General features: G+C 39.2%; 1 long non-coding RNA gene across 1 annotated transcript in view; it reads right to left on the reverse strand.

The window, feature by feature from the left end:
• Nucleotides 1-12,155: 12,155 nt before the first annotated feature.
• The window catches only part of LOC114661862 (uncharacterized), a 19,996-nt gene continuing 14,229 nt past the window's right edge, over nt 12,156-17,922 (reverse strand). Inside the window, exons 3-4 of the long non-coding RNA XR_003717919.2 lie at nt 13,954-13,994; nt 12,156-13,834 (exon numbers count right to left, since the gene is read on the reverse strand). This is a non-coding gene — a long non-coding RNA (uncharacterized LOC114661862). The remainder of the gene's footprint in view (nt 13,835-13,953; nt 13,995-17,922) is intronic.

The raw sequence follows: 17,922 nt of genomic DNA on the forward strand, positions 1-17,922 counted from the left end.
CAACAACCTGTAATATATATATCTATCTATAATATAAACAAATTTTGGGTTTGAGACGTGATCATCTCGGGGAGACACTTTGAAGTCCCACGAGACTTCTTGCACGTGACGCCCTACTTACAAACAATTTCTTGGAGACACTTTAACATCCTGCAAGACAAGGAAGTGAGACAAAAGCGCGACATGCAGATCACGAAGCTCGGTAGCAGCTAGCAGGCAGCCAGCAGCTCATCAGTCTGCATCTCCTTAGTGTGCGTTCAGCCCAAACCTTCACAACGCAAGTGGCAGAGACGCGAAGTGGCTAGTGTGAAGCGTACCCCCAGGGGTGGGGGTTGTGGGGTGGGTGAGCAAAGCAATTAGGGGGCACAGCCCCCTAGTAAATAAAAAATTATTCCAGAAATTTACAGGAATTTTTCACAGTAAAAGTACTGTTTTATTAGTTTATGGTATTTTACTAGTAAATGCAATACATTCTTTAGATTACATTAGATTAGATTCAACTTTATTGTTATTGTACAGGTACAATGAAATGCATCTAACCAGAAAGTGTAACTAGTAGAGTAAGGTGCAATAGGCAGGGAGTGCAAATGGTACATTAAAGTTTACATAGTGTCGCAAGAACGGCCATGAGATATTGCGAAGGTATGGGGCAGCCACCCATTTAATAGTTCCCAGCTGCAAAATTGATTCAAAATTAGCGACATGTTTATTCAACAGAGTCCACAACAGAACTGATTCTCTTCAGGCAATTTGGCGGCTTTAAAGGCCGGCAAAGGAAGTGATGTCATTAGCACCGGAACCGGAAGGGACGTCATTGGCTGCCCCAAAGCCGGGCAGGATTTCCCTAGACTGGTCTGCAAAAGATCGAGAGGGAAAGTTAGTGCACTTCGCCACCCCCTGGTCTGGCATGGAATTACATGTATTCAAGCCCTTTGGTTGTCTTCAAAACACACGTGTGTGACAATAGACAGTAAGGTGCAAGAAGGCAGCATACATATGTGAATATATATCTATGACATTTGATTTTACTGGTAGTAGTATACACAAGGAATATATTATATATATATATATATATATATATATATATATATATATATACACAACAACAACAACATTTATTTATATAGCACATTTTCATACAAAAAGTAGCTCAAAGTGCTTTACATAATGAAGAGAAGAAAAATAAAAGACAAAATAAGAAATTAAAATAAGACAACATTAATTAACATAGAAAGGAGTAAGGTCCGATGGCCAGGGTGGACAGAAAAAACAAAAAAAAAACTCCAGAAGGCTGGAGAAAAAAATAAAATCTGTAGGGGTTCCAGGCCACGAGACCGCCCAGTCCCCTCTGGGCATTCTACCTAACATAAATGAAATAGTCCTCTTGGTAGTTCGGGTTTTTCACGGAGTCACTTGATGCTGATGGTCATACAGACTTCTGGCTTTTAATCCATCCATCATTGTTGGAACATCATGGTGCTGATGTATATGTATATATATATATATATATATATATATATGAATAAATACTGATCAGTAAGTAAATGCAGATGCATGATATGAATAAATATACATATATGAAATATTTTTATGTACAGAATAGTTATATGTAAACAGGTGAAAATATTCATAGAGTACAGTCAGAAGTTATTGATATTTAGGAAGGTCGGCTATTGAGTGGTAAGGCTTGAGAGTCCAGAATGGTGATGGTGTTATAAAAGAAACTGTTCCTGAGCTTGCTGGTGCAGGACCGATGACTCCTGTAGTGCCACCTTGATGGAAGGAGGGTAAACAGTCCATGGTTGGGGTGTGAGGCATCCTTGATGATGCTGCAATGCATTCTAGGAAATTACCCAGAGTTATACATGTTTACGGTAAGTTAATTGGGGGGGAAATGCAATGCATTCTGGGAGATCTAAGTTTTAGCTGAAGATAAACAAGTTTGGAATGAAATCAGCACATCACAAAGGCAACCTTTCCTTCCACCCAAGACAACATGGCTTAACGTTTTTCAATCTTTACATTTTATTTGACTCTTTTCCCAAGGCACAGGCATATTAACTTGCCGTAACATAAAATGAATTTCCTTAGACACCAGATTGATTATTCTTGATTATTGAGCAGGTTTGTGGATGTTGCCATATATGGCATTATGCGATTTTTCAGGACTTTTTTCAACATTTTCTTGGGTAATTGTCTTTGCAGAGAATTCTATATTTGCATTAAGATGGTTTTTCCAATATGGAAATACACCCTTTTTGATAAAGATGAAAATGATTCTAGTGATTCCCACAATTCTGGTCAACAGGAAAGAAAGTTAAAGATAATTAGCAAACTTCAGTCTGCTCTGAATGTTGCAGGTTTTGTGTGCTTGTGGGATGTTATTGATAAAATGGTGATCTGGTCACACAACTGACATCACAAAAGCATTCTTCCCCTCATGCCAACATTTGTAAATGTTTTGTCTAAATGTGACCAGACTAATGACTCTGCTCTTATTGTTAAATACTGGGGATTTAGAAACTTTTTGATTCCCTTCACCTTCTGCACACTTTATTATGTTGTAGATTTATTTTTAAATGGATAAATTTGCATTTGTTTGCCCATCAATCTACTCTCAGTAACCCATATTAAGAAAGTGAAAAAATGTTTTCAGAAAAGTTTGCAAACTGGTTACACATGCCTTTGACCTTGCTGTTGTTAACAGCTGGCCTGAATACAAAAAGGATGCAGAGGATGCCAATGTCCAAACAATGATGTTTTGGATCTTCTCCACTTAGAGATGAATGTTGCTCAGGGTCTGATTAGAATGCAGAACCTAGTAGCACAGACAAGATGAAGCAGACCGAGCATGTATTCAGAACAAGCTGTGGTGAAACAGGCTTTGCACTAACATCTTCAGGAAATAAGACCCTTGCAGGATGTTCAGCTTGACATGGTGGACCACATACCCAAATGTGATGACAAAAAAAAACAACATGATGCAAGAGACCACTATACTCAGGAAAGACTCAGGTCTAAAGTGACAAAGGAAGCATAACCTGCGCTTTGTGCCAAGCAGAAACTTTTTCAAAACATGTCATCGTAAATTGATACAGCTCATAAAACCTGTCCATTTAAGTGCTGGCAGTCAGGGTTTATAGGCCATTATAAGGTTTGCTTTGGATGCCCCTGGAAAAAAGGACCATTCAGGTTTATCTAAATTGTATTTAATACAAAGTAATCAATAAGATGATTTCAAAGTTCAAAAATATGCATGGCCCTCCGTAACATATGGGACAAAGACACATTTTTCATTGATTTACACGTCTACTCCACAGTTTAAAATTCCAAATCAAATAATTCAGACGTGATTAAAGTAGACATTGTAAACTTTCACTTAAAGGGATTTGCATTTATTTCTGTCATAACTCTTTTTCTACTCGTTCCCCCCAATTCAGGGCACCATAATGTTTGGACGGCGGCACGGTGGCGCAGTGGGTAGCGCTGCTGCCTCGCAGTTGGGAGATCTGGGGACCTGGGTTCGCTTCCCGGGTCCTCCCTGCGTGGAGTTTGCATGTTCTCCCCGTGTCTGCGTGGGTTTCCTCCGGGCACTGCGGTTTCCTCCCACAGTCCAAGGACATGCTGGTTAGGTGGATTGGCGATTCTAAATTGGCCCTAGTGTGTGCTTGGTGTGTGGGTGTGTTTGTGTGTGTCCTGTGGTGGGTTGGCACCCTGCCCAGGATTGGTTCCTGCCTTGTGCCCTGTGTTGGCTGGGATTGGCTCCAGCAGACCCCTGTGACCCTGTGTTCGGATTCAGCGGGTTGGAAAATGGATGGATGGATAATGTTTGGACACAGCAATGGCTGGTCTAATTTAGGATTCTGTTGCATGCCCCTTGCATGCACAGAAGTCCAATAACAAAACACCGTTCGGGTTCTGATTAGGGGGGCCATTCCAGGTCCACTGTCATTGCCCACCTGAGCACTGAAGTCTCCCAGCAGTATGAGGGAGTCCCCAGAAGGTATGCCCTCTAGCACCCCCTCCAGGGACTCCAAAAAGGGTGGGTATTCCAAACTGCTGTTCGGCGCATACGCGCAAACAACAGTTAGGACCTGTCCCCCCACCCAAAGGCGGAGGGAGGCTACCCTCTCATCCACCGGGGTAAATTCCAATGAACAGGCTCCAAGTCGGGGGGCAAAAAGTATGCCCACAACCCCTCTCAAGGAGACTGGTTCCAGAGTCCAAGCTGTGCGTCAAGGTGAGCCCGACTATATCTAGCCGGAACCTCTCGACCTCACGCACTAGCTCAGGCTCCTTCCCCTTCAGAGAGGTGACATTCTACCAACAAGAGCCAGCTTCTGTAGCCGAGGATCGGCCACCACCCAACTCACACTGCACCCGATCTCCTTGGCCCCTCCCATAGGTGGTGAGCCCATGGCAATTGATGTTTCTTGCCCACACCTGCCCATGAAATAGCCTTTAAGTCAATTGTCCAATTACTTTTGAGCCCCTGAAATGAAGGGATTGTGTTCAAAAAATGCTTTAGTTGCCTCACATTTTTATGCAATCGTTTTGTTCACCCCACTGAATTAAAGCTGAAAGTCTGCACTTCAACTGCATCTGAGTTGTTTCATTTAAAATTCAATTTGAGAATGTACAGAACCAAAATTAGGAAAAAGTTGTCTCTGTCCAAATATTTATGGACCTAACTGTTTATAGCAAAATAGGCAGAATGGTAACTCTGAGGCTAGGGATCTGTGCCAGCCCATAAATACCACAAGTGAATCCATTCTGTTGGGATCCTTGGGCAAGGCCTTTAACCTGCAATTGTTCTGTCCTGGGTATGATGTTAACCTGGATCCAGCCCTGCAAGCAGGTCCTCCAACTTGGAAGGGAAATTTTGTGGGTTGTTGGCAAGACTGGCACTTCAGACACTGTGAAAAACCTCACACTGTTCCATTCCATTCAAACTAGTATGGTGCCGAGGTGTCACCCGTTGCACTTGGGTCTTAATTTGGGATCCTGAGGTGGTTCTTGATGTGGTGGGTGGACAAATGCAAAGCAGGACCTTCTCACAACCCCAGCTCCAAATAAGGCACAGCCAATATATTTTTCCTCATAAAAAAACAGGAATGTAATAATACATCCATGCCAGCTCTTCCTTTTCTGTTGGCAATCAAGACCCCAATAATGCTGCTTTTCCACTAACACTGGGAACTAGCCTGATTCCTGATGTTTTTTGTTATATTGTAGTAAACTTTACTTTGAAGGACACAGGTACTTATCCCACAGAGTAAACATGGGAGAACATTACTATGCAGATAGTACATATACACACACATATATAAACTATTTAGAAGCACGACAAAGAAATATTACAGTCCTGGTGGTCTTTACGGTAGGCAATGAAGGAGAGTCCAACCCGGAACACAGATAGAGAACACAGTCCTACCACCATAGTCCAGGAGGTGAACGATTTTCTCAGGCACGCTTCTTCATAAACAGCAACTACAGACAGGAATAGGAAAATCCTATCCGATGGTCATGCAAAAATCTTCCTCCGCCGTGAACGTCCAATACATAAAGGGTATTAGGTACTGCCAATAAAGTGGATTGGAAAATGAATAAATCGAAATGTCCCACCACATCATTCTCTTCCGGGTTTATGTGTACTGTGCCTACAAACCACATATCCCACAAGCCCCTCCACCTCCGTACAAACCCGTTTAAAAACACAGACCAAACATTTACAGCCAGGAATCTGAGCAACCACTGTTGTCATTAACATTTAACAATCACCAAATGGGACAAAATCCCTACAAAAAAAATTAAACCCCTCACTTGGCAACACTACAATGTGATGCTACCGGGGCCGATTTTTAAGTTTAAGTTTTCTGTTACACTTTCATCAGAGGTGCAGTATGCACATAACTTTGACCTTTTCTTTAGTGAAGAATGTAATATAAGAGTACATTAAATGAACAGATTACCGATGCTATGGTAATAAGGAAGACGTCCAGTCAAAAAACAAAAGTTTACATCAGTGACACAGGAAAGCTTTATTAAAAGTAACACAACTTAGTGTCAAAGTGGATTATATTGAAAAATTAAACTTCTTCAGTTTTAGTTTTGTTTCTCTCAATTAGTCAGGCTGAAAATGTTTTGATCCTACCTCAAATATAAATTTACAGTGCATCCGTAAAGTATTCACAGCGCATCACTTTTTCCACATTTTGTTATGTTACAGCCTTATTCCAAAATGGATTAAATTCATTTTTTTCCTCAGAATTCTGCACACAACACCCCATAATGACAACGTGAAAAAAGTTAACTTGAGTTTTTTGCAAATTTATTAAAAATAAAAAAATTGAGAAAGCACATGTGCGTAAGTATTCACAGCCTTTGCCATGAAGCTCAAAATTGAGCTCAGGTGCATCCTGTTTCCCCTGATCATCCTTGAGATGTTTCTTCAGCTTCATTGGAGTCCACCTGTGGTAAATTCAGTTGACTGGACATGATTTGGAAAGGCACACACCTGTCTATATAAGGTCCCACAGTTGACAGTTCATGTCAGAGCACAAACCAAGCATGAAGTCAAAGGAATTGTCTGTAGACCTCCGAGACAGGATTGTCTCGAGACACAAATCTGGGGAAGGTAACAGAAAAAGTTCTGCTGCTTTGAAGGTCCCAATGAGCACAGTGGCCTCCATCATCTGTAAGTGGAAGAAGTTCGAAACCACCAGGACTCTGCTGGCCGGCCATCTAAACTGAGCGATCGGGGGAGAAGGGCCTTAGTCAGGGAGGTGACCAAGAACCTGATGGTCACTCTGTCACAGCTCGAGGTCCTCTGTGGAGAGAGTAGAACCTTCCAGAAGGACAACCATCTCTGCAGCAATCCACCAATCAGGCCTGTATGGTAGAGTGGCCAGACGGAAGCCACTCCTTAGTAAAAGGCACATGGCAGCCCGCCTGGAGTTTGCCAAAAGGCACCTGAAGGACTCTCAGACCATGAGAAAGAAAATTCTCTGGTCTGATGAGACAAAGATTGAACTCTTTGGTGTGAATGCCAGGCATCACGTTTGGAGGAAACCAGGCACCGCTCATCACCAGGCCAATACCATCCCTACAGTGAAGCATGGTGGTGGCAGCATCATGCTGTGGGGATGTTTTTCAGCAGCAGGAACTGGGGGACTAGTCAGGATAAAGGGAAAGATGACTGCAGCAATGTACAGAGACATCCTGGATGAAAACCTGCTCTAGAGCGCTCTTGACCTCAGACTGGGGCGACGGTTCATCTTTCAGCAGGACAACGACCCTAAGCACACATCCAAGATATCAAAGGAGTGGCTTCAGGACAACTCTGTGAATGTCCTTGAGTGGCCCAGCCAGAGCCCAGACTTGAATCCGATTGAACATCTCTGGAGAGATCTTAAAATGGCTGTGCACCGACGCTTCCCATCCAACCTGATGGAGCTTGAGAGGTGCTGCAAAGAGGAATGGGTGAAACTGGCCAAGGATAGGTGTGCCAAGCTTGTGGCATCATATTCAAAAAGACTTGAGGCTGTAATTGCTGCCAAAGGTGCATCGACAAAGTATTGAGCAAAGGCTGTGAATACTTATGGACATGGGATTTCTCAGTTTTTTGATTTTTAATAAATTTGCAAAAACCTCAAGTAAACTTTTTTCACATTGTCATTATGGGGTGTTATGTGTAGAATTCTGAGGAAAAAAATGAATTTAATCCATTTTGGAATAAGGCTGTAACATAACAAAATATGGAAAAAGTGATGTGCTGTGAATACTTTGTGGATGCACTGTACATACAAAAGGAAATCAAAAAGTTCCTTGCTGCCTTCTCTGCAAGGGATATTTGCTAGAACAGGAGTGTCATCAAATGATCCAGCGACAGAATTGCTCTAATTTAGGGAGAGGTGTGAAAGTATTGGTTCAAAAGCTTCTTGAAGTTAAAGTTGATCATACACTAAGTAAATCGCTGCTGCTTCCCCATAAACTCTTTATAGATTCCCCAGTTTGCATGACCCAATTGGCTAGCAGAAGTCATAAGGTAGCCATCAAGAACCAATTCCTTTATAGGACTGACCTGTCATATATGCAAATTCACCAGTCAAATGTCAGTTTAGCATGAAAATGACTTTTGTCTGACTGCGGAAGAAGACGCACAACGCAGACCAACCTACAATAAACATGGGGAGAAAATGCAAACTTCATTCAGAAAATAGCCAGAAATTCAAATGAAGTTGAATTACTCTGTGAAAAAATATTAATTGTTGCTGAACACCACACCCAAGCAGCCATTCTGATTTTGCCATGAATATTATTTTTTATGATCTTTGCTTTTGCAGAATAATTTAAAACTTTTTAACTTTTTTTGGTTGGTTTATTTACCGCCTCACACTGCCATTTTATTTAGTTTTCAATCGTAGGAATTGCCATCTTACTTGCAATTTTTCTATCCATATTGTATATAGTAACACTTATGGCTACCACACAATGTTATCCCATTATAAACAATGATACCTCATCAAGCAAATCTATCTTGAGAGAATAGATCTCACTGTCCTACATGGGATAAAATATCTGATGTAGCATTGTGCATTCATGATTACTTTGCTTAATTCAAGATAACTGCGGATTTATGCGAGGACTAATTTCAAGAAAAATTTTAAAGGAAAAAGAAAAACAATTCCAGTATGAGAGAAAAACCTACAATCACACGCAATTGGGACCAGACGACGTTCGATTGTCTTGACTACACAACTAACCCCTCCTGCTTATTGTTAATCTGTGTTGAAATTCTCTGATTAAGATTTTTTTTTAATTTATTTCTTATAGGCATATGTTTTTGCTTAATTAGAGGAACTCCTGCCAAATTATTATTTTTTTGGCTGCACTGGCAGATGACTTTTAAGAATCAATTCTTGACACAAGCAAAATTATTGTATTCTTTTCTTTCCCCCCCAAAGAGGCTTTGTGATCTGTGCAAAAATGGTGGTGTGGAAAACTGAAACTCACAGATTATGGACAAATACTTAAACTAGTCTTTCTTGATTTGCAATTTTATTTCTTTTGGTAAGGAACTTCACGTAGACGGAGTATTTTGATTTTATTTCTGACAAAGCATTTTTTTTTTTATTTTTAATTTCTTGCCAACAGCCATACCACATGCACTTCAGAACAGGTCATCCACCTGAACCTAAGCATGTTCAGGCCTGACCAGTACTTGGATGGGAGACCATCCAGCAAAAAGCTTGGGTTGCTGGTGGAAGAAGTGTTGGCGAGGACAGCATGGGGTACTAACCCCGCGGTCCATGTGTGGAATCCAATGCCCCACTGCACTGACGGGGATACTATGGTTTTAAAACGGCGCCATCTCCCGGATGAGATATAAAACAGAGGTCCCGACTATCTGTGGTCATGAAAGATAACCTGGGCTTTCTTCGTAAAGAGTAAGATGTATCCTGATGTCTGGGGCAGATTGCCCACATCAACCTAGTCATTTTAGCACCCTAATCATCCCTGGTCTCTAATTGGCTAACTATCTCAAATAATCCATGTTAATTAAGAAATGAAATTTCCTTATGAAGAATAGTTCAAGATTTCACCAATAGATGGCGCTAAAACATACCCAAGACTAAAAAGTTGAAAATAATATATACTAGGGGGCTCTACCCCCTGCTCGCCCATCTCCGTATTTGGAGTACCGGATATACAATTTAAAGAGATTGTTATTTTCATGGGAATTGTTACGTATGCATTATTTTCACTTTTACTTTAAAAACTTTTGTAAAAACAATACTTGCCCTTTATTTATTTCAGGCCCCTTGCGTGGTTACATCTCTTTCTCGCAAGATGTATAACGCTGCTCACGTTGTGAAGGGGGGTGCGGCTAAATGCACGTTAAGCATATGCTGTCGGATCATCTGCTGTCTTTCTGCTGCTGGCGGGCTGCCTGTTCTGCTTGTCGTTGTTTTAAGAGCTGGGAGCACATATGTGTCTGCCAAAAGCAATCCAACAACTGCTAGGTTAGATGTCTGTGGACTTGTTTTAAATGAAGGCTCACTGCCTTGTCTCGCGCGACATTCTAAAAACAATACTAGCCCTTTATTTCCGGGCGCGGTTAAATCTCTTTCTTGCAGGACGTAGAACGCTGCTCGCATTGTGAAGCCTGTACATCCGCTGCACTTTTTGCCACTTCGTGTCTCTGCTGCTCACGTTGTGATCGCTTCTCCGTGATCATAAATATACACCTGAACGAATTGTGCTTTCTTTGAAATTAAACTTGTCGTTGCTTTAACTGTTGCAGGACCACAGATTCTCATAGCTTATGGTCCATTATTGTGTAAATCTACGTTTTGTGCATTGAATGATGTGAAGGCGAAAAGACTTTGTTTTCTGCTCTTTGCCTTTTATTTCTGACCTCGCTTTGTCCTGCTATTTTTTCAATTACACCTGGTCCTGATAATTAATTTCCTTTTGTTTGCGCTAATGCAATCTTTTATTCGTCAACGTTTCATTTATAACGTTTTGTCCTTTACATGCTTTATATGCACTGAGACCCCTGGATGTGTGTGTGCTGCGTGTCTTTACACTACGGATTTTTTTTGCTGGCTGTGCTCTGATATTGCTTGTAAGTAGGGCGTGTCTTGCAAGAATCTCATGTTTTATATCCCCGCGAAACGCTCCATAGCTATTCTCTTTCGTTTCACAGGTCTTTTATTAGTCTTCCGTGATCTTAACGTGAAGATCACATATCGTCTCCTAGTCATTCCCTCCCACAGGATTTTTTTTATAATAGAGATATAAAAAAATACTTTTTAAAAACCACACTTATATTAAGTTAAAAAGTGTACTAAAAAGTAAAAAATAATTTTCTCATACATCACTCATAAAAGAAAAGCGTGGACGCTTTTCATCAATCAACATTCAAAAACACTTCTTAAAATCTTAGCAAAAGCGGCCATCTTATTTTTATGAGTGATGTACGAGAGACTTTTTTACTTTTTAGTACACTTAACTTAATATAAGCATGGTTTTTAAATTAAGTTATATATATAATTTAGACTATTCTTTTGCAGTTTATTTTTGTGCTATTTATTGCATCAGCATGGACTGATCATATCTCTACCTCCACATAGCCAAAAAAAAAAAAAAAATGGTTCCAAAGACTTTGCTTTCAAAGGTACCTGGTGATCAGAATTAAGGCATTTCTAGACAGGGGCAGAGAGGAACCAGAAATCAGCCTTGGAGTTATAGGATGCTAACAGGACACTGTGCATAATTACGCTCAGTCACTCCTAGCAGGCCAATCAAGTCAATGTACGTCTGTGAATAAGAGGACAAACAAAATAAACACACCATACAGAAAATGCAGCCTTCACGTCAAAAGATTTAATGGTTGCGTGGAAGTTATAATAGTACCAATTACATATTACGAATCAAAAGTCATTGTTTTAAATTAGGAAAATTTTCATGTAATACCTTGCACAACAGACAAAGCATCTTATAACATTTAATATACAATATGTACAACAGGAAGAAGTGTGCATACTGAAGACAAAATATAAAGAGTCTCTGCAGCTGAATATGAAAGATATTTCTCTGTTACTTTAAGGCACTAAATTTCCCCATATACAAAATACTTCCATTTTATAACAGATAAAAAACTTAAAATCTTGATACAATGGCACCAATATTTGTTTATTTTGCAATAATTGTTTGACCATGTCTGCTACTAAAAAGGAATAAACACTGTGCTTTGGAATATAAAAGGTCAATACATCAAGTGACTTGTGCAAACATCAAAGACTAAAAAGCTAAGAGCTTAAATACTGTAGAAATACATTCATAAAAAGGGCAAAAGAGAAACCTAGGTGTATATTTTAAAAATAAATATATATATCTATCACTTTAGAACATAATTTAATGTGGCAAACCAATATATGGCATGATGGTGAAGAAACAACTTTGACCTGAAAATTACAAAACTTATCCTTCAATGATTACAATATTAAAATAGAAAAATACAAACTTCTTAACAACAAAACTTTCAAAATACTGTGTACAGGATCATTATTATAAAGTATTGATGTGATAAACAACTCAGCAGCAGAAAGAACAGGGTGGTGGTGGGAGGTCTGCTTCGTAAGGAAAAAGCAGACGTTACATAAACAGATTTGATATCACAGATACAACCGTTTCATTATCTGTAAAGTGCAGTTTTAAACATTCAATCATGGATTTAAAAAGGTCTTAAAAATTGGATTGGGGTTATTCATAATTTAATATTCTTTGCACTTTTTCCTACTGAATACTTTAAAAACAATTTGGTTTTAAAAATGAATTGAAGATTGTCTTGATAGGTATTATAGAAGAAAACAGCAATGTCTGTGGAAATAAATAGTTTGCTCACTAGTCTTTACTTTTTTCACATACCAGATTTAATTTAGGAAGGAAAATGGACAAAATTCCTTCATTTAACAAAATCTAATCATTATTAAATTTAGTACATTCCTTTTCAGTTTTTAGTGAACAATTCATATTGTAACAAAGAGACACACCCTGTAAACAGGATTTACAAGGAGTACAGGCTTGGACATGAATATCAAATTGGAGCAATTGGCCTGTCATAACTGCACCAAAAGAATAAACTGAAAATAGACAATACGTGTTGACAATTGCACATGAACTTACTTTAACCCTTAATGAATACATAAAACTCCAATTAACTGTTAAAAAATAACCAATTAAATGATTTTGCTTCACATCCATGATTATAAAGAGCTGAAAGGGCACAGAGGGGAAGGATAAAAAAAAAAAAGAAACATAACCTGATGTCCCTGAAGTGCTTAAAACAAATCAAATTCTATATATCAGTTTTCTGTTGTGTTTTGAGTAATAACACTGAAAAGCAGCTCTTTCGGCTCCTTTGGAGAGACAAACTTCACATTAATGCTAATATGAAAGTGACTTACAGCAAAACTAGCAATCTACTTTTCAATAATGCTTTAAATAAAATACACACAAGTAATGCCCAGTGTCAGCTGGCTTCATTCAAGTCCACTTCACTTTATAATTTATGGAATGTTATTATATTATTTCTACTATTCTTCATTAGTGTTATTTGCTAACAAATAATGCTTTAAATGTTGTACTGCTCAGAGTAGCATTCATGCACTTGAGTAGCTTTGGTTCATATAATATCAACTAAGTGTGGGCATATTCTGATTAAGACAAAATCGAACTGTGTTACAAGTTAAGTGGTACTTGTATATGTACAAAAAGGGGAAAATGAGGTTAATACCACACTGAAATAAATAAAAAAAAGTTACAAGCACATCTGCTATGTGAAGTAGGCTATGCAGGGTTGTGTACACGTTTGTGCTTTTTCAGTTTTTATTCTGGTGTGTATCATTTAAGCATCAATATATATAAAAAAAAAAAAAACACAAAAAAAACAAACACACACCTAAACAAATCAAATTCAAACTCCGTTCAGCTGCTCTTCCTTTCGCTTGAATATTCTTAGACAACACTAGTATAACTTTACATTCTTCTACTGTTTCTCTAAATTTTAAAAAACATACATATGTTCCAAGGTCTCTCATGTGAACATTAGAAATTTTAAGATAAACTGTGTGTTTGTCAGATCCTTCTTTTATAATTTCATATCTAGAATTGACAGTATGAAGCCTTTGTGAATCCTGTATTGTAGTACCATTCAAGGTCCAAGTTATCTGTTGCATTGAATCAGCTTTAGCTGTTGAACATTCAAGCATTGCGATGCTGTGTAACTTGGTCGTCACTGTAATCTCACCCTTGCACAATGTTTGTGCTGAAAGACAAATTACATGGTTACTTGTGAATACATTAGTACTGAATCAAAAAAAGACAAATTTATTATTTAAAAATAAAAACAACAACATTCACACACACACAAAGAGTAATACTTACATAACACAGTAACTATAAGGAGGGAGGCATGAACCACAAACCTGATTATGGGGGGAAAAAAACAAGAGGATGAAATTAGACTTTCATTTTGCCTTATTTTGGTCACATTTCACCCAAGCTGATCCCCTCCTTCGCCTTGGCCATTTCAGAAGTAATATAAATATTAAACAGCTGTGAAAGGGTCATACTCATGAAAACTCCAAAGGTCAGGTTTGTTCTAGCCTGGCAATGAAGAGTCAAGATAGTGACCGACCAATTTCTGTATCATAAGGAAAAGCGGAACTGAAACATACAATTACATCCTGGTAAAGAACTTTAAATGAATACTCCACCCAAAAATTAATTTGAATAGGTCACTGACCCTACATAGCTTTTAGTGATGGCCAACAACAATTTTTAAATTAATTCAAAAGCACAGTATTATGGGAAGGCCTTTGCTGTTCATGCTATACAGTGGAACCTCGGTTCACGAACGTCTCGGTACACGTACAACTCGGTTTACGACCAAAAAGTTCGCCAAACTTTTGCCTCGGTTCACGACCACACACTCGGTATACGAACAAGCCAATTTCCCTTTCGGTTTGTGCGCGCTGATGATTTCCGCACGTGTTGCATTGTTCTCGGTCAGACGTGAACTGCTGCAATGTAAGACAGAGAGAGAGAGAGAGAGAGAGAGAGAGAGAGAGAGAGAGAGAGCGAGCAGGCAGGCTCACGTGCGAGAGAGAGAGAGAGAGCGCTCGGGTGCTGATGAGAGAGACAGAGAGACAGACAGAGAGAGAGAGCAGGCAGGCTCGCATGCTAGAGAGCGAGCGCATGCAGTGTAGAGCGAGCCTGTACGTGCAGCTGAGCAGGGAGCCTGGGTGTTTGTCAGTGTTATTCAATGTTTTTACATTAGTTTACTATTACACTGTGCATTCTATGGTGTAATTAACTATATTTGTGCTTAAAAATATTTTAAAAAATATATTTACATACAGTTCGTACGGTCTGGAACGGATTAATTGTATTTACATACAATCCTATGGGGGAAATTGCTTCGGTTCACGACCAATTCGGTTTACGACCAGAGGTTTGGAACGAATTATGGTCGTGAACCGAGGTTCCACTGTATGCCGACTATTCTGGAAGAAACTACTAAAAATATTTTAGCCAAATGCTGCATGAATTTTGCATATTTTGAGCATATGACTGGATAACAGACATGTGGATCATGCAACACATGTAACAGAAGAATTTTCTTTTTTTTCTCATGGACGTTTTTCACATTGTTTTCAATCATAATACATGAGTAGTACTTGGCTTGCATTATATCAAACTTTGTTCTCTCATTCTGCATGAAAAGAGGAGTTTAAATTTTTTTCTTGGCTAACAGTATAAACTACATGGGGTATGTAACATTTTTAAAAATGCATCATTGCTGTGTACATCTTTATGGACCCTGCAAATAAAATGACATAACCACCCCAGGATTTTTTTTTTTTTTTTTTCATTAACAGACAACTTTAACCAAGGTGACTTACAAAACCAAAAGTGTTTTATATATACAGTCAAATGAAAAAGTTAGGGAACCCTTCTTAATTCTTTGGATTTTTGTTTATTATTGGCTGAGTTTTCAAAGTACAGTGATTCCCCGCATATCGCGGAAGTTACGTTCCAGACCCATTAGCGATAGGTGAAAATCCGCAATATAGAAAGACCATATAAATAAACCTTTTTTTTTTTTTAATATAAATAGTTTAAGCCTTAAAATATCCCTCCCACACGCTTTAAACACATGTAAACTTACCATATGTGTTTACAAAGTGTGTTTTAATATGTGGATGTCAGGCTACGGATAGGAGTAACATCTTAAAGAAAAGGCAGGGAGACAAGGCATGATCTTCTCAGAAGACAATTTGACATCCTGCGACAGACATTTTAACGTCACACAAGACAAGACAGTGAGACAGAAGGCACATACACACATATATACATATATATACATACATACACATACATATACATACATACATACATACATATATGCAGCTGGAGCTCCACGAAGGGAGAAAAAAAGAATCACGTATCATAAAATAGTTTTTTTTTTTTTATTCCTGAGCTTTCAACCCCTATCAGGGGTCTTCATCAGAGGATAATGCTTAGACTTACAAGAATCAAAGGCAATATATACCAACACATTCAGTGGGGGGTGGGTGGAGGTGACTAAGTCAGTATGATCAAGGGGGGGGGGGGGTTGTATAGTTTATTTATTGTGTATATGTTCTTCTTAAGTTGGCATATGCTGGATTTATGTCCAAGTGTCTGTTGATGGCGTTTTCATCCGATAGCCAAGACTCGGCCAACTCTCTGGCACTTTTAGTACTGGCCTTAAATTTTACTTTTACGTTGTCCCAGTTGAATGTGTGTCCTGTCGATTTAGTATGTGCATAGATCAAAGATAGTGCGTCCTTTCTTCTGACGGCGTTGCGATGTTCCTGTACACATGTTGAGATTCTTTTTGACGTTTGTCCTATGTATACCGCTGAGCAAGAATTGCATGGAATACTATAAACTGCGTTTCGTGTTTCGGCTGTCGATTTCTTGTTTTTAGCATTAAACAGGACCGTGCGCAGATTGTTCGTGGGTTTATGTGCTATTCTGATGCCCCACTTGGTCAGGGTGCGTGCCGTGCCTTCTGACACATTATGGTGATAAGGGAGTGAGTGCCAGGTGGGGTGGGGGTTCTGATTTAAGTCGATTGTTTGCTGATTCATTTGGCGTCTGCTGTGTAGACTTCGATTAATGAATGTTTTTGAGTATCCGTTCGAGGTGAAAAGGTGGAAGAGATAGCGTCTCTCATTAATTTTTGTTTCCTTGGTATTACAATGAGTGTGGACTCGTTTGAATAGGGTTTTCACGCAGCTCCGTTTATGAGATACTGGGTGGTTGCTGGAGAAGTGTAGAATCTTGTCTGTGTAGCATTGTTTGCGGTAAACACTTGTGGTCAGGGTGGCGTCACTATTTCTTTTGATGTAAATGTCCAGGAAGCTGATGTGTCGGATACTCGAACGGATACTCAAAAACATTCATTAAATCGGAGTCTACACAGCAGACGCCAAATGAATCAGCAAACAATCGACTTAATTCAGAACCCCCACCCCACCTGGCACTCACTCCCTTATCACCATAATGTGTCAGAAGGCACAGCATGCACCCTGACCAAGTGGGGCATCAGAATAGCACATAAACCCACGAACAATCTGCGCATGGTCCTGTTTAATGCTAAAAACAAGAAATTGACAGCCGAAACACGAAACGCAGTTTATAGTATTCCATGCAATTCTTGCTCAGCGGTATACATAGGACAAACGTCAAAAAGAATCTCAACATGTGTACAGGAACATCGCAACGCCGTCAGAAGAAAGGACGCACTCTCTTTGATCTATGCACATACTAAATTGACAGGACACACATTCAACTGGGACAACGTAAAAGTAAAATTTAAGGCCAGTACTAAAAGTGCCAGAGAGTTGGCAGAGTCTTGGCTATCAGATGAAAATGCCATCAACAGACACTTGGACATAAATCCAGCATATGCCAACTTAAGAACAACATGTACACAATAAATAAATTATACAACCCCCCCGATCATACTGACTTAGTCACCTCCAACCACCCCCCACTGAATGTGTTGCTATATGTTGGCTTTGATTCTTGTAAGTCGAAGCATTATCCTCTGATGAAGACCCCTGATAGGGGTTGAAAGCTCAGGGAAAAAAAAAAAAAAAAAAACTATTTTATGATACGTGATTCTTTTTTCTCCCTTCGTGGATCTCCAGCTGCAAATATGCAAACCGTATCACAGACCTTCTCTTCCATACATACACACACATATATATATACACAGTGAAAATCGTTTAACACGAAACTGAGGGGACTGAAATATTTTTTCATGTTAAAAGAATTTCGTGTTAAAGGATATTACAAAAA

This window comes from Erpetoichthys calabaricus, chromosome 12, assembly GCF_900747795.2.
Source record: "Erpetoichthys calabaricus chromosome 12, fErpCal1.3, whole genome shotgun sequence".
Taxonomy (NCBI): domain Eukaryota; kingdom Metazoa; phylum Chordata; class Cladistia; order Polypteriformes; family Polypteridae; genus Erpetoichthys; species Erpetoichthys calabaricus.